This window comes from Camelus bactrianus, chromosome 23, assembly GCF_048773025.1.
Source record: "Camelus bactrianus isolate YW-2024 breed Bactrian camel chromosome 23, ASM4877302v1, whole genome shotgun sequence".
NCBI lineage: Eukaryota > Metazoa > Chordata > Mammalia > Artiodactyla > Camelidae > Camelus > Camelus bactrianus.
The window spans coordinates 16,537,600-16,562,394 of NC_133561.1; the positions used below are offsets into that span (position 1 = coordinate 16,537,600).

Sequence of the window (24,795 nt, forward strand, 5' to 3'; positions counted from 1 at the left end):
CCTGGTGCGGCCCAAAGGCCGTGTTAGTCCCGGTCTTATCTCAGCTGCCCAGACGCTCTTGCAGCCGCGGACCGTGCGCGATCCCCGCCCTTTCCCTCCCGGTACACGCCAGTTACCTGGCGATGCACAGCAGGGAAATTGGTGTGCGAGGTGGCTTGGCGAAAGAGATAATAAAAAGCTATAGAAAATAAATTCTTATAGTGATAACTGAAAATCAACTGACCGAGGCCGAAAATACTTATTGCTAAAACACTATTAGTGCTCTCTTTACCGTATTGAAGAAAAAAAAAAAATACAAGCCTCCAGAAACCACTGGGCCAAGCAGTGGCTCCAAAGGCCATCTGGGGTTCCTTTGTCTTGGCGATGGCTGCACCTCGGTAGAAACTGTCCTGGACCTCAGGTTGAGGGCAGCGGGACTAGTGGGGGCGGTGGTTGGTAAAGAATGCCCAGTGGTTCCCTGCAACTCGCAGCGTTCCTAGGCCTCCTGCTGTGAGGAGGCAGATTAACACCAAGAGGAGGTCCTACCGAAATAAGATAGAAAATATTCAATAAGGTGCAGCGTGGAACAGAAAATTCTGTGCCTTACACACTGTGATACCACTGGACCTGCATCCCACAGTAGAGGTTTTTATGGCCTCCAAAATGCTGAATCATTACATTGTTAACACAGAATCTGTTATGGATTCTAAACCTTTTTTTTTTTCTCTCCAAGTTATCATTATTGGTTACTTGGTTTCCTTCCTTTGAGGTCAAGAGTTTAGCAGTCCATTGAGGTTCCCCATTTGGCAGTGTGGCTTTAATCAAAGTATTTCTTAACCCAACTACTAGGTTAACCTAACTTACTAGGTATATGTAAGTGAATTTCTATTTTGGAAACACCATCCATTAAATTATAATAATAAATAGGTTTTACCATTTATAGCCTAGCTTCAGGTACAAGAGCTCATTTTTTCACAGTTATAACTGCAAAACACCCTGACTTACTACTACAAAAGAAAAAAAGAAAGGATCAATACATTGAACTTTCTCTGTCATTCATACCCAGTATGAGTTCATCAGAGCCTTTCCTGGAAACAATTTCTGACATCGAATTGTCCTTATCATCAAATCTACCCCGGGTGGAAATCCAAGCTACAGAAATGCACACAGTACTTCAAAGCTAGAAAACTTCTTGTACCTTTGGACTTTTCATCCACACTACTGTAAGTGAAAAATCTTAAAATATAAAGATCCTTTGTTTGGAAAGTAATTATTATTCAAACACTCCGTTTTCAACATTTGCTGATTAATAACTTTCTTTTTTTTTTAACTGAGGTACAGTCAGTTACAATGTGTCAATTTCTGGTGTACAGCACAATGTCCCAGTCATGCATATACATACATATATTCATTTTCATATTCTTTTTCATTAAAGGCTATTATAAGGTATTGAATATAGTTCCCTAGGCTATACAGAAGAAATTTGGGGGGGGGGTTATCTATTCTTATATATAGTGGCTAACATTTGCAAATCTCAAACTCCCAAATTTATCCCTTCCCTTCCCCTTTCCCCCGATAACCATGTAAGATTGTTTACTATGTCTGCAAACCTGTTCCTGTTTTGCAGATAAGTTCATTAGTGTCCTCTTTTTTTTTTTCTTTTTTTAGATTCCACATATGAGTGATACCATGTGGTATTTTTCTTTCTCTTAACTAGTCTACAATTTGGGTGTGTTGGGAGTTCTGAAATATTTTTCTGCAGGAAAAAAATCATACTCCGCAGCACAACTGGCAGGAAAAGCCTTCAAAAACTCTCACCCTCATAGATCTTTGCCCGGGGAGCTCCCTCTGACCCTTTTTACGCCTCTGTTACCTTTTCTATGCACTTCACCCTCCGGTTCACAAAATTCCTGGTGGGCCCAAGTTTCCTGGTGGGGCCACAGACAGGCCTTTTTCTTTCACATTGCTAACAATGCCTTCTCCTCCTTCTGAGAGTGGCCTGTTCTTCCTCATCCTCACCGAAGCCTCCCCATCTCTGCCCACCTGGCACTTCCCACACACACCTGTCACTGCCTCACCATGTTATGGGCTTCCTGGAAAGCAGGGAGCATATTTTATTTCTCTTTGTATCTCTCCCCCTTAAATAAATGTATGATTAATTAATTATGAAACTGTCATCTGTGTTCCTCTAAAAGTCAGACTAAGTACATTCTCTCCATCCTAGGCTAGTTACTAAGCTTCTGTGAGGTTGGATTAAGGCAAGAAGCAGTGGGGTTTTTGCTGGCACTAACTGATCCCACTAACTAGGGTAAATGAGAAAGCTTTCTGCCTTGGGAGCATGGCTCGACTGCCCTCCCTTCCACATCTTCCTTGCCCCCCGCCACTCACCCTCCAGTACACCGACCATCCTTCCCTCTGCCTTGGTCTTGATCTCTGCATCCTCACCTCTCTTAATCCAGAAGAGACATCTTTTTAAAACCTATTGTAGAGGGGAGGGCATAGCTCAGTGGTAGAATGCATACTTAGCATGCACAAGGTCCTGGGTTCAATCCTCACTGCCTCTGTTGAAAATAATAATAAAATATAAAAATAAATAAATAAACCTAATTACCTACCACCCACAAAAAAAGTTTAAAAATTTTTTTAATAAAATGAGGGGTATAATATCCATCATCCACAGCTGTGAAGTTTAAATTTAGCAATCACAAAATAGCTCTGATTCATTGATTGATTCATCCATTCATTCAGCAAATATGCATTAAACTCTTACGACAGAAGAAATTTGAAAACAAAATTTAAAACAAACTTTACAACAAATTCCAGCCCGGGATTTTTCTGTTTATCAAAATGCGGCATAAGTTACTGAGAGGAAAGGGGATGTCGTTCACTGCTTTTGAGGAACAGCCTTTCCAACAAGAATCCACATGGCTGTCATACAATTAGACCGCCAAGAAGTTAGTGGAGCCAGTTAGCTGTTGTACAGAACACAACCTCCCACAAGGATGAGACCGAGGTTCCCAGTTTCCTGAATTAACACTTTTGGCTGGAAAATCATCACCCTACCCCTGAACCCCATGACCCAGGACTGACTATAGCCAGATGAGCTCTCTGGCGTCCCTAAAACAGCTTAGAATAACTAAACTGGAAAAATGTCTTTCCTTAGTGTTTGGAAATTCCTCCAATCCAAAAATACCCATCCCCACCACCAAATACCTGTGGTGCTGGTGATTTTGCAATCACCAGGTGATTATTAAACACCAGGGACCATGAAGAAAGTCTTTCAGGTTACTTGAGTTTGCTCTCTGCCTAGCACATGTATACCAAGGCCTCTGCCAGATCTTCTGCCTTTAAGTACATTTTGCAAAGGATGCTCACTGAATTCACACCAGGGCCCTGAAGATCTTACCCACAGGTCCGTGGCCACTGAGGACTGACCTAAGGCTACAGGAGGAAAGCACTTGTCTCAGGCAGAGAGGGGAGGACCTGGGACAGGGCATGTGCCAGATTCAGCAGGCCGACTTGGGGCTCCTGAAAATCATACTGCCTCCAGTAGCCAAGTTGATATGAACTTGCTTTGTCTGGCCACAGGCCCAGGAGTGTTTTATGACGAGTTTCACTCCCTGTTGATAAGACTGGGATGATTTTTAAATGTTTGCTCCCGTTGCCCGTGGGCCAAATGTTAGAAATCCTGAGTACACTTACTTAATATGAAAGGCATCCCTGAGCTCCCTCTACTGGCTCTGCCTCAGCCAGCTGTGGGACGGCAGTTCTCTTTATATTTCTTCCAAGAAGAGAGCGATTTACAATCCACGAACAAGAGGATGGTGGAGAGGATGTTTAAAAAGTAGCTAGCTGTGGATGGCCTGGCAGGGTCACACCTTCAAGGCAGAAGTCTGGATTGTCTGTGTGGTTCTTGGCGCCAGTGGGGACTGTTCAGCTCAGGAACCCCTTCTAGAACTTTATCTAGGTGAACAGGTGAAACCAAAAGCAAAGGGTCTGGAAATGTCTCAGTTATGCGCCTAAAGGGGTTCAGAGAGAACAAAGCAGTATCTAACCCCCTTTGTTTTCTGTTTCAAGTTGCTAAACAGGAAGAACAAAAAGGGCTTGACTCTCAGGAGAATCAGCCCAGCATGGCAGGGCCTGGAAGCACATCTTTGTCCCAGGGAGGAGGAAACAGCCGTCCATCAAGATGATTTCGGGAGCACAGCAGAGAGTGCCCTGCCTGGACCGGCTGGAGCCCTTGGAGGGCCGTGAGGTGTCGATGAGGCCAGGGGCAGCCAGCAGAAGGCACGTCTTGGCTAACAGAGACCTGGGCTGCCCATCCCCTCTCAGAACTGGTATCACCACACATCAGTCAGTGTGATGCATGTGCTGGCCTCTCACTCAAACTGAAGACAGGCACTGTCTCATCATCTTAGTGGTCCTTGTGTCCGAGGCCCATGAAGATCTGTTGGATGGACAGAAAAAATAAACCATGGGGGAACAAAAATGGATGAAAAAGAATGAGAAGAACAGAGGAAGCAAATGTACCACCCTGGAGGGGTGACATGGTTGCTGTGATGTCGTGGACATACTGGCTCAGAGAGTTTCGTGACTCTCAGGGTCTGCCCAGGTCACTGCCCAGTGACGCTGTCCCTTCACCTGCAGAAGGAAGTGACAGATTGCTGGCTGCCACCCCACAGAAGTGTTCAGCAGTGGGAGTAGGGGTTGTATATCCTGGCATGACTATTTAAAAGGATATGCTAAAGGAGAGAGATAAATAAGGAAATGTGAAGAGTTAGGCCAATGCTTGCACCAGCCCTCTGTCCTGCATCCAGTAATGTGGCAGGCCAGCCAATATCCTGGACATTTATCTACCTGACATTTATCAAAACTCCACTGTGAGGGGAGGGTACAGCTCAGTGGTAGAGCACATGCTTAGTATGCATGAGGTTCTGGGTTCGATCCTCAGTATCTCTGTTAAATAAATAATAATAATAAATAAATAAACCTAATTAGCCCCCCCAAAAAACTCCACTAGGTGCCAGCATCTTATATGCAAATAGCTCTATTATTCCTTCCAACAGTCCTATGAGGTAGGAACAATATACCCATTTTGCAGACGAAGAAACCAAAAAAAAAGGCTGACTAACTTGCCAGGTTGTCACAGGGAGTAAGTGGTGGGAAGAGACCAAGGGCATTGAACTCAGAGCCCCTGGTGACTTATGAGGGGCTACAAGAAGCCAGACAAGAGCAGCTGAAATCCTAACTGGTTCCCAAAGAGTTGGGACAGGACTCAAGATGTCTCTGGTGGGAAGTGTCTGTTCCACTCCTCAGAACTGGTAATTACATACCCAGTGGGGGTGGTGGCTCGATGTGGGTGTTGGCTCGAACTGTAGGCTCTGTGAGAGCTTGGTTTTGTCATACGTCGCCTGTGCTAGCAACCAGGGCTGAGCACCGTGCACTGAATACACACAATCAGTTGCTTGCTGTTTGGCCCAGCTGTCTTTTTCGGCTGTGCTCTCTGTAAGAACAAAAAAACAGCCCCCTCCAGGGCTCTTTGATGTCACAAAACCCCAGCTCCATCTCTCAGTATCTGCCTCTATCAGAAGCTCTTTCACTTACAGCCCCCCCCCCCCCGGAAACCTCAGCTACATCACCAAGGGGGGGAAAAATACAAGAGATAACAGATCAGCATCTTCATGTGTTAAGTACAGAGTTAATCCAGATTTTATTCCTAAAGCCTGGAGTTTGTGAGACTGCCTGGGATTTGTTACATAAATGATTGATGTTTGTTCTGAAAATAAGCCAGTTCTGAGTTGGTGACCAGGCTGAAGGGACCACCTCAGGGAGTGGCCTGGTTATTGTTCGGGGTTTGCTTTTGACTTCACTTCCTGGATTGAAAGGTGGCTGCTGACCCGACACGTGAGCAGGAAGCGGGCAGGGCTTGCAGCACTGCCTGGTGGTTCACGAAAGAAGAAACGCAGAGAAGTCACAACCTCCATGGTTGGGTTTATGTTGCAACGTGAAAACCCGGAAGCGTATCTTAGAGGAGGCTGATGTGTGAAAGTTGGCAATGAAGTGGAACCTTTACTGTTGGCACCTCAGAGGGAGCCAGCCTTTGTCCTCCTGAGAAGCACCCAGGTCCTAGCAGCTGGTAAAACCACAAACCTTTGGAAAGAGTACCCAAAATGTAATCCTGTCATCAGAATGGGACAGTCAGAAGAGTGTTTACAGGAATGCAATTTGATTTTCTTAAAAAAAAAGTTTGATTTTTCTCTAAAAACTAACAGCCCTCCCTCTGGTTGGACTTCAGTGAGAAGCGTATGGGTCAGAGGTGAAAGGAGATGGAGAAGGCGTGGGTGCTCGGTCCCTCCCCACCCCGGGTCTCAAGGTATTTCCGTGGGTGAGCCAACCTGCCTGTTTAAGCCTCTGGACCTGCTTGATCTTGAAAACCTTCAGGCGGTCTCACAGATGGGCAAGAATTGCCACCTGGATCAGTGCGAACACAAATGCTAGAAAGTACTGCTTACAAGCTAGCCAGGAAAACTTTTTTTAACTGGAAAATTGCTTAAGAAGAGACCACAAAGTTTCAGTAAGGCTATGCCAACTAAGGATAGAAATACTGCAGTGTACTGAAATGGGACATCCTGATGGAGCCACAAGAAGACATTGAAGTCACATCGAAGGCACCCTGAGGTCACAGGCAGGGTGACCCTCATTGGCTCCCAAGGTTTGAGGGACTATAACGGGGCAGAGAAAACAGCCTCCCTGCAGCTCTCTGCTGCCTGCTACACGTGGCTCAACAGGTGAACAAGACTGGAAAAGCAAGACTGGGAGCGGTTCCACCATGCTTATCTGAGGGAATGTCTGAGTGTCATCTGTCTACATAGTTCTTCCCAGTGTCTCATCATTCTGAAAGATTAGACACCTTTAATGAATTTCCAAGCGCACCGCCAAGGGGGTCTCTGATGTTGATGGTTCCCCGTGAGAAGCCCTCCGCTGGCTGGTGTCCCTGGAGGACAGGCAGAGGCCCGGCCACCTGTCCAGACTGCGGCACCCCCAGGGTGAACGGCAGAGTCACTTTGATCTTAATTAGAATTTGCAATAGTATTACAAACACGCAGCTCCCAGGACAGGGAGTCACCCGGGAAAGCCCCAGGAGGGGCTGGGGGCAGGCTGGCCTCCGAAGGGCGCACAGAGCTCCCGGGAGAACTGAGGTCACGGCTCCTCTGCCCAGCTGCCACAGATGTTTCCTGGAAGCTCCCACCCGGCTTCAGCCCGCCTGGCTCTGTTTGGTTTCTGAGAACAAAGAGAATAGCTGTGGGGGGCCGGGCCTGAGACACGTGGGAAAGCTCTTGCTGATTCTGCCGGCAGATGTAAGCACACAGGCGCCCTAAAGCTCCAGGAAGCCAGCGCCATTTCGCTCAGAGTGGAGGGGATATTTCGATGCGAGGAGGGGCTATGTCTGCAGAGACCACAGTTCCCAACCTGTGGGTTAGGGCTGAAGGGAAATCCTGGGGGCCTCTGGGTGCTGGGGAGCTGGGGAGCAGGGCCCAAGTCAGGGCCTAAGAGGATCAGGGGGGTTTCTGCCCCAGGGCTTTGCTCCTCCCTGAGGGGCCCCTCTTTGGGCCCTGGCTCCTGTTTGGACAGGACACCTGGGTCTGTCACAGCCAGGCATCCTGCCAAGGAGTTCCCGGGGGACTTGGGAAAAGGCCCCTTCCTGGGGCAGTATTCACCCTGTAATTAAAAGGTTGCATTTCAAAGACACATTTAATGAGCCAAAATGTTTTTTCCAGAAAGAAAATGATCTCCTTTGCACCCCTGGGGCACCGCATGGTGGGCCCCAGTAAAGGTTACACCTACTTCAGGACGCTGGAGAAGGGGCTTCGGGGGTCTTGCAGATTGCCAGCTGACAGACGTTCACTCCTTGAGGACAATCCAGGAGCACCTGCGCTGTGCAAGGATGTGCAAGGGTGTGCTAGGGCCTGGCCACATCCCAAGGAGGGAGACAATGGGGCCCACGCCTGACCTTGCTCTTTTCAGCCTCTCTGTTTGCCTGGAGTTCAGCTTAATTCAACCTTTTTTTTTTTCACAGTCCACTTCCTCAATGCAATTAAAAAGCCACCTGTATGCCACCTCGGGGACTGGGCTCACCTGTCGAGTTCAGAGGATGGGGAGATTCCACACGGTTGCCCTGCAGAATCTGCAGGGTTGGGCAGAAGGAGGAGAGGTGGCCAGTGCCCAATCACGGCCGGTGCATCACGCAGGGCACAGGCACACCCTTCTCGCCTAGATCTGCCTCCATCTTGCCCTCCAGGCCCCCATGGCAGACCTTGTGGGAGGAGGAGCCTGCGGGAATCTTTCCACAGCTGTTTCCCATGCTATAGCCCGTGGGTCCGTGAGCAGTTGATTGGGGCCACTCTACCTCGACCCTCCCTCTCTAGGGAGTCTCGCTGCCTCTCTGGGGCCTTGCATCCGGGCCCTTGAACGTCTGTTCTCTCGAGGTAGGGTGTCATTCCCATTTTACAGATGAGGACAGTCAGATTCATAGAGGTCAGCTGACAAGCCCAAGTTCACACAGTTGGCGGGTTATAGAGCCAGGCCTCAGCCTTCCTGTCCTAGGGGAGCCTAGCCCTCCAGGCTACTTAGTGCTGTTCCTGCCACAGTGAGAGGGATCATGTGCTGGGGACACGCCAACTGGGGTGACAGAAGCAAGTGGCATTGGAGATGGGCCTTGGGGGTGGGCAGGATTTCAGCAGACAGTAGAGAAGGTGGGAAGAGGGCAGAGGGCACAGAGAGTGAGTCAGAGAAGCGGGACGTGCAGGGGGGCTCATGGTCCAGGAGGAGCCCAAGTCATCCGAGGAGGCAGCCCCTGTGTCCGACCCACAGGTCCCCTTTAAGGCAGGACAAGCTCCTGACGCATTTCTCACCAGAATTCTAGAGTGCGTCCTTTTCCAGTTAGCCCAGTGCTATGAAGTTGTGCCACCTGGTGAGATAAAGAAAATATGTACAAATAAAAACAACATTTTTCCTAAGGAACGCAGCCATGGCTCCCACTGCATCTCAGCCCAGAGTCCCTCGGGGCACAAACTACAGAGCTGTCCATGGTGCCTCTGGCAGGTCACAGGGAGGGAAAGGTCTGAGTCCAGCACACCAGCAACCAGTGGGGAGGCAGAAAAAGGGGGCTGGTCCCTCTGGCACCCCAACCCCAAGGTTATAGATTCCGCTGATGAGCAGAAATACAATTGTCATCAAAACAAATCATCAGGTTTTTTTATTTGGTAGAAGCTCAACAGTGAATGAATGCTCTCTGTTTTCAAGGCACCCTGTAGGTTTCAACAAGCAGTTTCTCCTTTGATCCTCACAGAAAAAGCTGCCAGTCAAAGGGCAGATTCTCACCTCCTTTTTACAAATAAGGAAACTGGGCATCTGAGGAGTTGATTTGCTTATCCTCATCTCGTGGCTAACGGGAGGCAGAGCCAGAACTGGAAGCCAGGCTGGCTGAAATCTAATCCAGGGCTCTTCTGTTCATCTATACTCTGTGTTAGAAGAGAAACATCACACCTGTTGGGAAATCCTGTTAGCTTTACCACCAAATGCTGCATGTCCAGAATCTGACCACTTCTCACACCCTCACTGCCTCCATCACTTGCCTGAATTACTGTAATAGCCTCCTAACTGGTCCCCTGCATTTGCCCTTGCCCGCAGACTGCTTGCCACACAGCCACCAATTGATTTTCTTTTCTTAAAACATGAGGTGATGTCATTTGTCTGTTTAAACCCTTCCAGTGGCTTCCCTTCTTTGGCAGTGGTGCACAAGGGCCCCCCTCACCCTCTTCACTGGCCTCATCCCCTGCCACCCTCCCCTCTGCCCACCAATTCCAGCCACCCTGGGCTCCCTGCTGTTGGCTTCCACCTCAGGGCCTTTGCACGTGGTACCTTCTCTACTAGAACATTCTCCAACACTGCCAGACTCCCTCCCTCTCTTCTTCATGTCTTGCCCCAATGTTACCTTCCCAGTGAGGTCTTTCTTGACCTTTTTCATATACCCCTCACTTTGGCCCCACCTGTCCAAGATGCCCTGGGGAGAACAGAAGACAAAATAAGGCCAGGGAAGGAAACAGGGGTGGCTGGGATGGAGGACCAGGGGTAACTGCATCTTCCAAGAGCAGCACCCCTTGGGTGTTAGAGGAGGGTCTTCTCCGGGGCCTAGAGCAGCACTGGCCACTACAGGCACCTCCCAGCACAGAGCACCCAGATCCCAGGCTGCTCCTTCAACGTCCTCGCACTGCCCACGTTGCCCGCCTGGGGTCCCCTCAGCCTGGATTCTGGGAGGATGGGAGCTTTCAGGCGCCAGAAGGAAGGCAGTAGAGCAGTGGAACATGACAATAAAACCCAGCATTTGTCCTCAGGGGCCTCACGATCAGGCGGAGGAGGCAGATGCCTAAAGGGATTACCAAGGGCATGATAGATGCCAGAGGAGCCAGGGTGCCAGGTGCCAGTGCCTCCTCCCCACGGAGGCCTTGATTTCCTTAATCACTACAATAGAAACAGGCTTCTGACACCCATGTTCACAGCAGCATTATTCACAACAGCCAAAAAGGTGGAAACAGCCAGTGTCCATGGACAGATGAGTGGGTGTACAAAACGTGGTACATAATGCGATGGAATATGTGTCAGCCTCGGAAGTTCTGGCACATGCCTCAACATGCATGAACTTCGAGGATCTCACGTCTGTAACATAAGCCAGTTACAACAGGACAGCCACTGTGTGATTCCACTTACATGAGGTATCCAGTCAAGTTCAGAGTCAGAGAGCAGAGCGGAGGTTGCCAGAGGCTGGGAACTTGTTTCGTGAGTGCACAGTTTCAGTTTGAGTTGAGATGTTCTGCGGCTGGATGATGATGGTTGCACAACAACAGGAATATACCTAAGGCTGAACTGTACACTTGATGTGGTTCGGGTGGTAAATTTTACATATATTTTACCACAATCAAAAAATGAAAAAAAAAAAAAGCTTCAATATTCAACTACTTAAAAGAATGTGTTTGGATGCATTTGCCCTGCAGAATCTATTGGCTGGGACATTGTGAGGTATTTATTTGGAGGAAGTGTTATAGCATAATGGGCAAGAATATCAAATTTTTTAAAAAATATTTATTTATTATTGTATTATTTAGTTATTTTAATTTGGTGGTGGCGGCGGGAGGTAATTAGGTTTATTTATTTTTAGAGGCGGTACTGGGAATTGAACCCAGGGCCTTGTGCATGTTAAGCATGTGCTCTACCACTGAGCAATACCCTCCCCTCAAGAATATCAGTTTCAGAGACATATTTCCTGAATTGAGACTCCCAGATTCTGATCTGGCAGCCATATGACCTTTGGAAAGTTGGTGCCTCTAGGTGCCTCATTTCTTCATCTGTGAATTGGGGACCATGAAAGCAACTACCCCATATGGTTTGTTACAAAGCTAAAAAGGGGTAACACATTAAGCACTTGGCACAGCTCCTGACTGTGCCAAGCACATCCTTGCAAACAAACATTAACTCTCACTAATGTTGTGTATAAAAGAACACAGGACCTCACAGGAAAAGCACTCACCAAAACCTGCACTCTTAGAAATGTGCCACACAGTCTTCAGTTTGGACCAAACAGAACACCCATCAGAAATCAGCAATACTCTGTCACACACCAGGGTGTTTATTTATTTATTCACAGTCGCCAGGAATCAGAGTCAGTAACCAGATTTCGTAGCAGCTGATGGAGCTCTGGCAGTTGATTCAACATTCATTCCCTGAGAACTTGTTCTGGGCACTGGGAACACAGATGGAAACAAATCAGGGCACCCCTGCCCTCAGGGACTGTGTGTTCTAGTGGGAGAGTGAACGGCTCCCCCACCCCTTGGTGAGTAATAATAAAACAAGGTCACATCACGGAAACACCTACAAGTAGGAGACCATAACAAGAAGACAACTGAAATGAAAGTGGTCATTCCTGGAAGAGGATGTGGCTCACGTCAGCTTAACACACCCTTATGTGCAGGCCATGCCTGAGGCTGGCTGGGGAGGGGGGCCTTACAGCCACTCTAGGTGACCTTCCCATGGGAGAATCCCTCTGGTCATTCAGATCTTCACTGAAAAGTTATCTCCTAAAGATGTTCTCTCAGCGCCTGACCTAAAGTAGCCTTTCCAGTACTCTCCACACCATTACCGTTATTTTGATGGGATCTGATATTATCCTGTTCATTATTGGCCTTTCCTTGCGCCCTAGAGTGAAAAGTCCACTAGAGCAAGGACTTGTCTGTCTGGCCAGCACATGACAGATGCTCAAGGTGCACGTCTGAATGGTGAGACCCAGGCATCCTCATCTTAGTAAGTTCCCACAGTAATCCAGAAGTGCGTTACGGGCCCATGGACCACCAAGACCAGGCTGTCAATGCCTGACCTTTCCCAGCTTGTGATTCAAATATGCGTGACTCAGCCACCCTTTCAGCAGGAGTGATGGAGACATCAGTGGAACAGCACAACTGCTGTCCAGCCCAGGCTGGCTGCCCCGGTTGGCTCTCCCACACAGCCTACTCCTCAGAGGGAGTCTCAGGAAACCAGAACCAGTGTGACAATTGATGCACAGTCCAAAGGGAATTAGAAAAGATCTTCAAGCAAGAGACTGACCCAGATTTTTTTTTCAGATTTTTTTTTTTTAATTTAAGGGACCCAGAATAGCCAAAACAATCTTGAAAAGGAACAGAAATCTCAAAAGGAATCTCACTTTTTGATTTCAAACCTCACTCTTTGCAGTAATCAAGACTGTGTGACAGAACAAGATAGCATGAGGATAGAAATGTAGATTGACGGAACGGAATTAAGTCCAGAAATACAGCCTCACATTTACAGTCAATGATTTTTGACAAGAGTGCTGAGACAATTCAAAAGAGAAGGGACAGTCTTTACAATAAGTGGTGCTGAGACAACTAGATTTCCAGGTGCAGAAGAATGAAGTTGAACCTCTACTTCACACCATGTACAAAAATTAGCTCAAAATGGATTTTTAAAAAAAACCAAATGTAACAGCTAAAACTATAAATCTTTTAGAACAAAATATAGGCATAAATTTTGTGACACTGGATTAGGCAACGGTTTCTTAGATATGACACCAAAAGCACAAGCAGCCAAAGGAAAAATAGCTAAATCGGCATAATTCATCAAAATTAAAAACTTTTGTCCCTTTTAAAGGACATTAAAGGACACTATCAAGAAAGTGCAAAAACAACCCATGGGACAGAAGAGAGTTTTGCAAATCAAATATCTTTTAACTGATTCATTTTTAGAACACATAAAGAACTCTTACAATTCAATAATACAAAGACAAATAATCCAGTTAAAAAATGGGCAAAAGATCTGAATAGGTATTTCCCCAAAGGAAACATACAAATGGTTAATAAGCACATGAAAAGATACTCAGCATCATTAGCCATCAGGGAAATGCAAATCAAAGCCACCGTGAGACACCACTTCACACCCACTAAGATGGATATAGTGAAAAAAATAAAAATAGAGAGAGAGAAAGAGATAATAACAAGTGTCGGCAATAATATGGAGAAAGGAGAAGCCTCATACACACTGAGAGGATTAAAGAATGGTGTAGCCACTTTGGAAAATAGTTTGGCAATTTCTCAAAAGATTAAACATAGAGTGTGACTCCTAGGCACATAGAGAAATGAAAACATGTGTTCACACAAAAACTTGTACATGAATCTCATAGCAGCATTATTCATCATAGCCAAAAGGTGGAAACAATTCTTTGTTGTATCATCATGTGATAAATGGATAAACAAAATGTGCTAGACCCACTCCATGGAATATTATTTGGCCATAAAAAGGAGTAATAACCTGAGACAACATGGATGTACCTTGAAAACAGCACATTAATTGAAAGAAGCCAGTCACAAAAGGCCACATATTGTATGATTCCACTCATAGAAACCGTCCAGAACAGGCAAATCTATAGAGACAGGAAGTAGGTTAGGGATTGGCCAGGGCTGAGGGTGGGAACAGGGGTGAGGAGTGCTGCTGATGGGCCCAGGGTTGTTTCTTTTTGGGATGATGAAAAATGGTCTAAACTTGGTTGTAGAGATGGTTGCACAACTCTGTGAATAGGCTGAAAACCACTGAGTATATATTTTAAATGAATGAGTTATATGGTATGTGAATTACATCTCAATAAAGCAAAGTCTGAGTCAAGGCTGTGGCCAGGAGGGTGGAGGACAGGGGTCTGAATGTGGAGATGAGGTAGAGCCCACAGGACTGAGTCAGTGGGCGAGTGTGTGCGTGTTGTTGTTGGGAGGGAGGTGATAACAGCTCGTGCTTACCGCGTGCTATCTTTGTGGCCACGTCACATGGAATATCGCCTTTGTTCTTCACTGTAATGCTATAAGAAGGGCACTGTTTTTATTCTGGGGAACTGAGGCACAGAGGGGTTCAGGAACTTGCCAGGATTACACAGGATGTGGTCACACTGGAATCTGAGCCCAGTGGTTCAACTCTAAAGCGTGAGTTCCTCTAACACCCGGGCTTCTGGGTGGCTGAGCTGGAGACGGTGACATCACTCTGAGGTGAAGTACACTGACGGATGGAGGAACAAGAATTCAGGGGGGAGCGGACCAGTTCAACATGGAACATGATGAATTTGAGATGCCTCTGGGATATCCAGTAGATATTGCACGTAACAATGGGTTACATGAAACAGCTTTAGAGAGAGGAGGCCTGGACATGACAGATATTGGCATCACTGAATTTATCTGTTCTCCTTGGGAGTGAATGAGACCATGTGTAAGAGTCTAGTGGGAAGAGGACAGAAACGAGGATGAAGACCTGAAGTTCCCGTACTTAGGGAGGGGCACAGAGGAAGAGCGCCTGGGGAAGGAGGTGGGGACCATTCGGGGAGTAAAAGGAAAGGGGCAGGGAACTGAGTCCTGGGAGCAGGAGAAGAGAAAGGTGGAGGTGTCGGCCCTCAGGCGGAGTGAGGACCGAGGGCAGCCACTGGGAGTCAGAGGAGGGAGCCATCAGATCAGAGTCAGGAGGAGTGAGTGAGGGGGAGGCAGGAGGCAGGGAGCAGACCCGTGTGAGAACCCTGGAAGACGATCCTTTTAAAAAACAAGCACCTGGTTGTGAGAACAGGAGAGAGCATCTTAAACAGGATCCTCCGGTCACAGATGTCTCCAGGTACCAGCCGTGCCTCCAATGTCTGTGATCTGGACAGATTCCTGCAGCAAAGGGTGCAGATGCCCAAGACCTCTCAGCCAAGAGCAAGGAAAGCACCCTTGAGAGCTTCTATTTTACTAGTTTGGGAGCATATTAAGGATTTCAGCAATACAGTATAGTTAGCTGAGGTTTGAGGATTTTTTTTAACTCTAGACTATGTTTATTGTGATACAAAATTGGTTGCAATGGGGTCTGACCAAAGTTTGGATTCTGCTCAGAAAGCCAGTCCGCCCCATCACCCTTTCTTGTTTACTGCACTTGCGGAAAAGCTGATCTACATAGAAGTGGCAACCACAGCACAGCATTCGCCAGCTGCCACCATCATCCCCCAACCCGCCCTTAACCTCTTCAAGCTCCCTTCCTAAGCAGCCACCTGCAAGCACCCCACACAGGACACTGCCTATCCTTCATGTCACTGCCTCTAGGTAAATGCTTACTGATGAGGGAGCGACCCAGCCACCCAGGAGGGGCTCCCCCACCAGCGCTCTCAGTGGGACATGAACGGTCAGTTCACACAATTACCTCAACAAGGGCTCCACCCAAGGGTTTTTTTGTTCCAGAAGCAAAACCTTCCCGAGCTGAATTGCTAGTCAGCATCTACAGGGTGAAAGAGACAGAACGTGTGGGTCTCCTCCACCTGCGGGGTCTTTCTCCTCCACCTGCTGGGGCTTTCACAGCCCCGCTGTGAACCACAGCCAGTGCCTTGGCCCAGCTGTGGAGGTAATTCCATTCCTCCTCTGAGGCACTTCGGCTGCCCTGGAGTGTCTGAGTGAGGGGACAGCAGGTGGGGGCTCGCCGCCCCAGCCCAGAGCTACCTGAGAGGGATGGCATTGCCGTTAAAGGAATTGGAGGACCAACCTGCTTCTTCCTTCATCTGGCATCCACTGTTTGTTCCTTCTCCCTTCTACGTCTGAGAAGATGTAGAAGGGGTCTGGGGGCCAGCATGGGGCAGGGGAGCAGCTGGCCGAGGCCCAGAGGGGCTGCATTCAAACATATTAAAACCCAAATGGATCAAAGATTGATAAAACAAACCTTTAAAAAATAAAAAATGAACTCCCTTAGGAGAGTCCTGAGGCTCGGGAACCCGGCCTCCTCTCTCAAGACTGTGCTCTGCTCCCTGGGAGCGGATGGCCTGTTGGAGATTTCTGGCAAACACCCTGCTCCTCTGCTGAGACTCTGCGGCCATCCCTGGTCCCTCCCTGCCCGTGGGGCCAGTCCAGGTTGCAGCATCTTGGGCCTGCTGGGCTCCCAGAACAGACCAGAGTACATGGTAAACTGTTTAGTCCCAAAGCCAGAGCCCCCTCCCCGCCCCACCCCAGGGCCCAGAGGAGCAGTCCAGCTTTGTTCTGTGGAAACCAAGATAAAGAACTTCCTGGCCCCCAACCACCCTGGACCCAGCAGGTCAGCCCGCCATCCCTGCTTTCAACCCCCTTGTCCCCTTTGTGGGAGGGGAAGGAGGGGCAGCTCCCAGGAGCAGGAGGGGCACAGCTGCAGAAATGCGGGGGCCACCACCGCCCAAAGCACGATGGGGCTTCAGTGATCTGGGGGACCCTCCTGCTGGCAGAGAGCAGGCACTCAGGGGCATGGGACCGAGTTGAGGGAAGGAAGGTCAGGGCTTCAAACCTGAATTACTGACCCTGGGACCACATCACTCTTCCCTTGGAGTCTTCATCAACATCTGTACAACGGGCGCACGACCTGGCCCAGCCTTCTCACATCTGATCCTGCCTGTGCAGCCCTCCGCTCTCTCTCTCTCCCAGACCAACTCTTGCTGCTTCCCCAGGCCCCGGTTGGTGGAAAATGCCTCTCCCATAGCTCCCATCCATGCACCATAAGCCAATTCGCCTGAAGAAACACCAGCACCACCCAGTTCCAAATTGCCCAGGAAGAGACTGAATGGCCAGCCGGGCTCATGCTCACCTGAGCAGAGGTGTCCTGCTGAGTCGCAGGCAGTGGCCCAGTGGGGGTCCAGTTGGGTGAAGGGGGTAAAACAGCTGGAAGTGGACAGATGTCTGTGGCTAAGGGGCTTGTTATGAACTGGGAGGATGCTCCAAAAACGTCCCCCTGAGATGCCATCTTACAGAGAGGGATGTGGGAACAGAAATCATGAGCTCAGGGGTGGAGGACCTGAGCATGAGCAACTAATGCGGCTTTGGGGTGTGGACACCTGCTGGAGGTGAGAGCCTCGTGCTCTGCAGGGAGGTCCAGCTGGAGGCGTGCATCTGGAGGCATCAGCGTCTGGGCAGTAAGTGAGGCCCTGGGGAGGAGAACACCCAGAGTGAGAGAGGGGGGATGTTTGGGCAGTGAGGAACATCAGTGATGAGATTGGAGAGTCGAAGGAGATGGAGGAGGAGCAGCCAGGGAGGCAGAAGAAGAACAAGACAAGATGGAATCCAAGGGAAGGGAAGGGAAGGGCTGGTGTTGTCAGAGGTCAGGCAAAAGGAAGCCAGAAAGGGGAGCAGCTGCGGGTGGGTGTGCACTGAAAGGCCCTGAGGGGGTGATGCTGAAGCTGAAGGGAGAGGTAGGAGATTCCCTGGTGGTGAAGGGGTGGAGCCCAGGCACCCAGGATGAAGAACCATCACAGGCAAAGGCACAGCGGGGGCTAAAGCCTTGGGGGAGCCTGGAGCAATGCGGAATCGGTGGTGAGTGGGGCAGGGGTGGCGGAGGGACATAGGATGTAGGAAGTGAAGTGAAGAGGTAGAAAGGAACCACACCTGGAGAGGTCTCAGTGCATGCTGACTGTCTGCGTCTTCTTCTGTAGATCAGGCTTGGCAAACTACAGCCCACAGGCCAAATCCAGCCTGGCACCTGTTTTTGTAAATGATGTTTTATTGGAACACAGCCCAACCTGGGCTGCTTTCACACTAGGATGGCCGAGTTTACCTTAAGGCCTGAGTATGTTTGTATTCGACCCTCTACAGAGAAAGTCTGCCGCCCCCTGCTGTAGACAAGGTTTCATCACTGGCCAGAAGGAACAGGAGGCTCAGACTTGCAACTGAGTGAGGAAGGCTGGAGGCAGCGGGAGGGTTAAGGGGTGTGGCTGTCATCCCGGTGAGAGCTGGGACCAACCCAGCTGAGGTTGGGGTGGAGGGGCCTCGGCTTTACAGGACTGGCAAATAAAATCCTTTGGTTAGCTCTGGCCTTCTGACGCACTGGGTTGAGAAAGATGCTGAGGATATAATTCTGCTCAGCAAGAAAGACTTCATTGAGTCATTCTGTTTTGTTGAAAAGAAATACTCAAATGTGGCCACTGAATGTCTTCTTTGCTGAAAGATGCTTAATAAAGAATTCTCTTCAGGATCTGCTCACATTTGAAAATTCTGAACACCTCCCTTTTTTCTCTGTCTTGGTGACAGGACCCAGGAGGCTTGCCTGGGTGTTTACACAATGGCCTGCAAGCCCCGTCTGCATCCTGAAGGAGGAAATGACCAGAGATTGGGGCAGGGTGGTGGGAGGGTGTGGGTCTAGAGGCTGCCAGTGCTGCAGACCCCAGGAGGCAGCTCTGGGCTTTGACCAGCAGAGTCCAGTGGAAGAGGCTCACCGGGCCGAGGGCGAGGCACAGCCTGGATGGAGCTGACAGGAGGCCTGGGCTGCGAACAAGGAAAGGAGGCTTATGAGTCATCCATGCTGCCTCTGGAAGTGCTCAAACCGGGAAGCAGTGGCGTTGGTCCCAGGGGCACCTGGGTGCTGGTGACCTGAGAGCAGACGGAGGGAGGGAGGCCGGGAAGAAGAGGATGTGGTTAGTGACGGTGGTTAGCCTGCAGGCTTGGGTGGGACAGGAAGTGGGATCTGAAAAAGAGATGTGACAGAGCCTGGGCTGGGGAAGGACAAACAAAGCCTCATCTTTTTCTGGGTGAGCGAAGTTGGCACAGTGGGGCCCTCCCATCCCAGGGTCAATGCGGAGCTGCAGGTAGGGCTGCAGTGGGCTGTGGCCAGGGACCGCGGTCTGGACTGACCAAGACTCAGGCATCACTTTCCTTGAACCCTGGGGCCTCTGAGACATTTGTTGACTTTAGGAAAAACACACAATGTAAGAGTTGTGAGCTGAAGTTTTACTCAGGGTCTTGCTGAGGACCAGGAGGCAGCCAGTCAGCAGCTCTGAGGAAACTACTCTAGAGAGGTAGAGGAGAAGCCAGTTTCTATATGACTTCCGGTTAGGAGATACATGCAGTTAAGCACCCATCTTGGGAAGAGATTACTGCTAGTCACAAAGAACAGATCTCTCAAGTTGATGATTTTAGTGCTTTCCTATGTATGGGAAGATGCAATCCCCTATGTATGGGTCATTGAAATTCTTTCTGAGGTTTGCATCAAACTATCGAGGGGCCCATTTATCCAAAGCTCAGGGTGCCTCATCTGGTTTTTCATTCTGAATCCCTCTCAGGGTGCACTGTCTATTGGGCGGTGGGCGGTGGGCGGTGGGCGGTGGGCCGTGGGTGACTGCATGGATTATGACTTAACCCTCGTAGAACTGGGTGGTGGGCCACGCTCTTTGCTCTTCTTTGTTTACACATCTTTGGCTGCTAGTGTGTGGGATGGCAGTGAAATTAACTGCACAGGAGGAATGAAACGAGACGAATGTTCCCTCCTCCTGGAAGGACAGACAGGCCTTCACGTTCCTCAGCCAGGCTCTCAGACAGACGAGGAGGGATGAGGATGGAATACAGGCTTACTCTTGGTGCTTCAGGGGCTGCCCAGGCCCACGAAAAATTCATTTGGGTGGCCTGAGACCTGGCGGGAAGGGAGTGAAGGCCTTGGACCCCTCCAGTGGGAAGACCAGTCTGCCCAGGGCACAAGGCGTGGGCCCTGGACAAGCCCACAGAGCTCCCCAGTCTCAAGAGCAGGGCAGGGGTTCCCTGTGTGTGCCTGTGTCCCCGTGGGGGACATCTCAGAGCCCCTGGAGGTGGGGGCAGTGCTCAGGGAACAGGAGGAGCTGCAGTGACTGCCCAGGACTGTGGCCCAGACCTCCTCCTCTTGTTCCTGTTCCCTGAAAGCCTCAGGATTCCCAAAGAGCCCATGGAGTCGGGAGGGGTCTTCAGAAACCCAGAGTGGATGATCCCCCTCAGGGAGGTGCAGGCTTGAAGTCAGATTAACTTAGTTTAGGAAAATGAAGTTTAGTGTTTCTTTTACATTCCAGTATGGTGTCTTACAGGGCTACGGGAGTAACAGAGATCCTAGTTTTTACCAAAAGAGGCAATGCATACATACATATTTTTTCAGTTTCTTTTCCATTACAGCTCATTACAAGAAATTAAATAGAGTTCCTTGTGCCACAGTAGGTCCTTGTTTTATATATAGTAATATGTACCTGTTAATCCCAAACTCCTAATCTATCCCTTCCCGCCTTTTCCCCCCTGGTAACCACAGTTTGTTTTCTATGTCTGTGAGTCTATTTCTGGTTTGTAATTAAAATTTGTATCCTTTTTTTTTTTAAGATTCCATGTATAAGCAACATCACATGATATTTATCTTTCTCTGTCTGACTTACCTCACTTAATATGATAATCTGTAGGTCCATCCATGTTGCTGCAAATGGCATTATTTCATTCTTTTGTATAGCTGAGCAGTATTCCATTGTATAAATATATCACAGTTTCTTCATCCATTCATTTGTCGATAGACATGTAGGTTGTTTTCATGTCTTGGCTGTTGTAAATAGTGCTGCTCTGAACACTAGGGTGCATATATCTTTTCAAATTAGAGTTCCCTCCAGATATATGACCGGGAGTGGGACTGCTGGATCATAGGATAAGTCCATTTTTAATTTTTAAAGGAATCTCCATACTGTTTTTCATAATGGCTGCACCAAACTACATTCCCACCAACAGCGCAGGAGGGTTCCCTTTTCTCTACACCCTCTCCAGCACTTATTATTTGTAGACTTTTAAATGATGGCCATTCTGACTGATGTGAGGTGATATACCTCATTGTAGTTTTGATTTGAATTTCTTTAATAATTAATGAAATTTAGCATCTTTTGTGCCTGCTGGCATCTGGATGTCTTCTTTGGAGAAATATCTATTTAGGTCTTCTGCCCATTTTTTGACTGGGTTGCTTGTTTTTCTTTTTGATATTAAGCTGTATAAAGTTGTTTGTATATTTTGGAAATTAGTCCCTTGTTGGTCACATCATTTGCAAATATTTTCTCCCATTCTGTAGGTTGTCTTTTTGTTTTACTGATGGTATCCTTAGCTGTGCAAAAGCTTTTAAGTTGAATTGGGTCCCATTTGTTTATTTTTGCTTTTATTTCCATTACTCTAGGAGCTGGTTCGAAAAAAAAAAAATGCTGCAGTTTATGTCAAAGAGTGTTCTGCCTATATTTTCCTCTAGGAGTTTTATAGTCTCCGGTCTTATATTTAGGTCTTTAATCCATTTTGAGTCTATTTTTGTATACGGTGTTAGAGACTATGTATAACTGAATCACTTTGCTGCACACCTGAAACTAACATTGTAAATTGACTACACTTCAATTAAAAAAAAAAAAGAATTTAAAAAAAGGAATAAAAAAAGAATTAAAAAAAATAGGCAGTTCATTGGAAAGAGGATGAGGAAGCAGAAGGAACCTAAAGGTGGAGGTCTGGGCACTGGGACGCCAACAAGAACCAGCAGTGCCCCTTTGCTGAGTTCTGCTTCATTTCACCCAGGTGTGGGGCATAATCAGAGCTGATTCCCGTTGAGCACTTACCAGGTGCCAGGCATTTACAGGACTGAGAACTTCACATGCGTTGTTTAATCCTCATGACAAACCCACGAGGCAGGTATTAATACCATCACTCCCATTTTGCCGATGTCGGACTGAGGCACAGAGAAGTTGAGTAACTTGCCGACGGTCACACAGCCAGTATTCTCCATAGCTCTACTGTGCTGCCTCGGGAGAAACAAGGGTCATCATGAACTGGACAGACACCATGAACACCTCGGCTAGCCCTCTCCCAATAACTCAAGTCACCAGAGAGGACAGGCAGGAAGAAGGCAGATGGGCTGTTGTTAGGCACCTGTGCACGTCACAATTTACACGGCACTTCGCACGTGTCCGTATCTCAGCCTCACCACAACTCCCTGAGGAAACGGAGACCCAGCAAGGAAGTGACGTGCCTGGAGCTAGTGCAGCTGTTAGAGCCGGGGCCCCTTCCAGGGTCTTGAGGGTGTTTCTCGCTCACCTCAGACTTGGCAAGCGCGGTGGGGGGCTGCTGGCACCGTTGATACAGCAAACATCGACTGTCCGTGTTTGTAGCTGCCCCAGCACAAATGCCAGAGAAGCATTTCGTGCAAAGCCTTTCTGATCAAGCGCTGTGTTCAAGTTCTCCAGGGCCTAACGCTACATATAGGAGGCCGGAGTGAGCTCTCCGTGCTTCAGGAACTTGCACCCCACCTGCAGCGCCGGCAGGGAGCCGCCCTCTCTGTGGCTTGGGCGTTCGAGCTCATTTCCTGTCGCGGTTCTCCCTCCACTCCCTCCTCCTCCCTTCCCCTCTCCTCCCCTCCGACGGGGGGCTGGGCGCATCCTTCAGCAAAGGATGGGTGTGGCCAGGGCGGGGCGGGGCAGTGGAGCAGAGGCTCGCCCCGCCCTCAGGGAGGGGGGCAGGAGGCGATCGGAGGGCAGCTCCGCCCCTTGGCTGCCCTTGGGGAGGCGGCTCCGGGATGGGGAGGCGGCTCCGGGATGGAGAGGGCGGAGCAGCCCGTGGGGCTCTCAGAGGCACCCGGGGCTGGAGAGCCAGCTTCCTAAAGAAGAGTCAGAGACCTTCGATTGACGGTCCCACTGGGAGTAGAGAAGGATAAGGAGCTTTCCGGGGCCATTGCTCCAAGGAAAGAACATTGTTCTTTCTTTCTCTGGCAATTCTTTCAGTGAGAACATGGGCTCCAGCAAGGGACGTGAGTTAGACTTGCAAGCGCTGCACCGGCTGTGAATAGCTCAGTGGGAGCCAGGAATAAGACTGTCAGATCTCGTAGCTGAAGGAAAGAAATACAGGCCAGCCAGAGTCAGAGAAGGCTTGTGGGCCCATAAATAAAGCAACGTGAAGATCCCCTTTCTGGTTTCCAGAGCTGGTTTGTGCTCTCCGGACAAACCTCAGTAAGGCAACACACTCGCCAGTGACAAGGACTGTGTTTTTTTTCTTTTCATATTCCCAGCCCAGCACCTAGTACCCAGTAGGTGCTCAATAAAGTGGAAGCAGTTCCTACTAGTAAACAAACATTTTACTCCAAGTGGCAGAGAAAGGGGAGAATTCAGCACCCTGGGAAACAGTCCCTTTGGTGGTGGGCAATTTGATCTGGTGTTTTAAATACCCAGAATGGGTGTCAGGAACCCCGGATTCCCGAGCAGATCTCCACAGCTGGGTGACTTCACACAACTCACCTCCATGCTCTGGGTCTCCATGTCTCTGAAAAATGGAGAGCCTCAGTACCTGATGGGGCAGTGCCCAGTGCCAAGAATCCTTCCTGGCTCCAGGCTAAGCAGATGGTGCCTGGTACTAAGAGGCCTCACCAGATCTAAAGGTGGGGCTGGCAGCTGGGAGCCCACAGGGAGGACGCCAGCTGCTCTCACCTGCCCAGCTGCTCCCAGGGTCCTCCCCCATCCCTGCACCTTGCAGCCACCAGTCACTTTCTGCCAGTCTGGATAGTTCCAGAGTTCTACCCTGAAGGTCAAAGCTTTCAGAGACGAGTGAAGAATTGGGGGACACCCCACTAATGACCCCATCAGGGTTTCAAAGGGTGAGGAAGCTGCTGTGGACAGAATGTGTCCCCCCTAAATCCATGGGTTGACACCTAACCTCCAGTGTAATGGCATGAGGAGGTGGGGCCTTTGGGAGGTGATTAAGTCATGAGGGTGGAGACCTCATGAATGAGTTTAGTGCCCTTATAAAAGAGGCCCCTGACGGGGCGGTGACTGTCCTCGGGTTCAACCCTGGTGAGGGGCAGGGTGACCGGATCCCCGGCTTCCCCGCACTGCGCCCAGCACCCAGCAGGCAGGGTGCTCCCATCTCTGGTAGCCTCGGCGTCCGCCCAACCAAGAGGCTTCCGCTAGAAAACAAAATAAAAACACCTGAAGAGACCCAGAGAAGCTGGGCGGCCCATAAACAGCAGGCAAACAAAACCAAGGTCTCTTCTCCCTGGCACCCCCCCACCCCATCGCCCCCACCACCCCACCCCCACCCCCCCGCAGAAGGGGCGGCGTGAGGTTCAGGGCACTCCCTTCTGATGTTTAGGACACACTTCCTCAGGAACCACCTGTGGTTTGGGGAGCACACTTCCCCCACCCTCAGGTCAGCAGCTCACCCCATCTATGGCTGATCAGATGTGCTCTCCCCAGTGAGCCAGGCCCCAGGGCAGCGTCCACCCCTGAAGCACCCTGATCTCATGAGCTCCCTGCAGAGAGAAGAGACCAGCCAGCCCTGGGCCCCTCCCAGGCCTCCTGCCTTTTTCCTCAGGCCCACTGCCCTGCATCCCCTCAGGAGGCTATGCACGCCCTGATGGGTCTCCTTACATCTCTCCAAATCCTCTCTACCAGCCAGTGAGTGGCCAGTCCTCTCTCAGGCTGCAGTGAGCACGTGGTTTCTTCCTTTGGAGGCAGCCTGG

General features: G+C 49.4%; 1 long non-coding RNA gene across 13 annotated transcripts; it reads right to left on the reverse strand.

Moving 5' to 3' along the window:
* Positions 1 to 1,322: 1,322 nt before the first annotated feature.
* Positions 1,323 to 22,684, reverse strand: LOC123613992 (uncharacterized). Of its 13 annotated transcripts, none has more exons than XR_012501827.1 (7): positions 20,711 to 22,683; positions 17,937 to 18,917; positions 17,143 to 17,479; positions 15,745 to 15,819; positions 9,361 to 15,224; positions 5,313 to 8,947; positions 1,323 to 4,426 (listed from the first exon to the last, which is right to left on the reverse strand). It is a non-coding gene; the product is annotated as an uncharacterized LOC123613992 (long non-coding RNA). The 13 variants fall into 13 exon arrangements; XR_012501825.1 differs by having other exon boundaries at positions 1,325 to 4,426; positions 16,081 to 17,479; XR_012501823.1 differs by having other exon boundaries at positions 9,361 to 16,202.
* Positions 22,685 to 24,795: the final 2,111 nt, after the last annotated feature.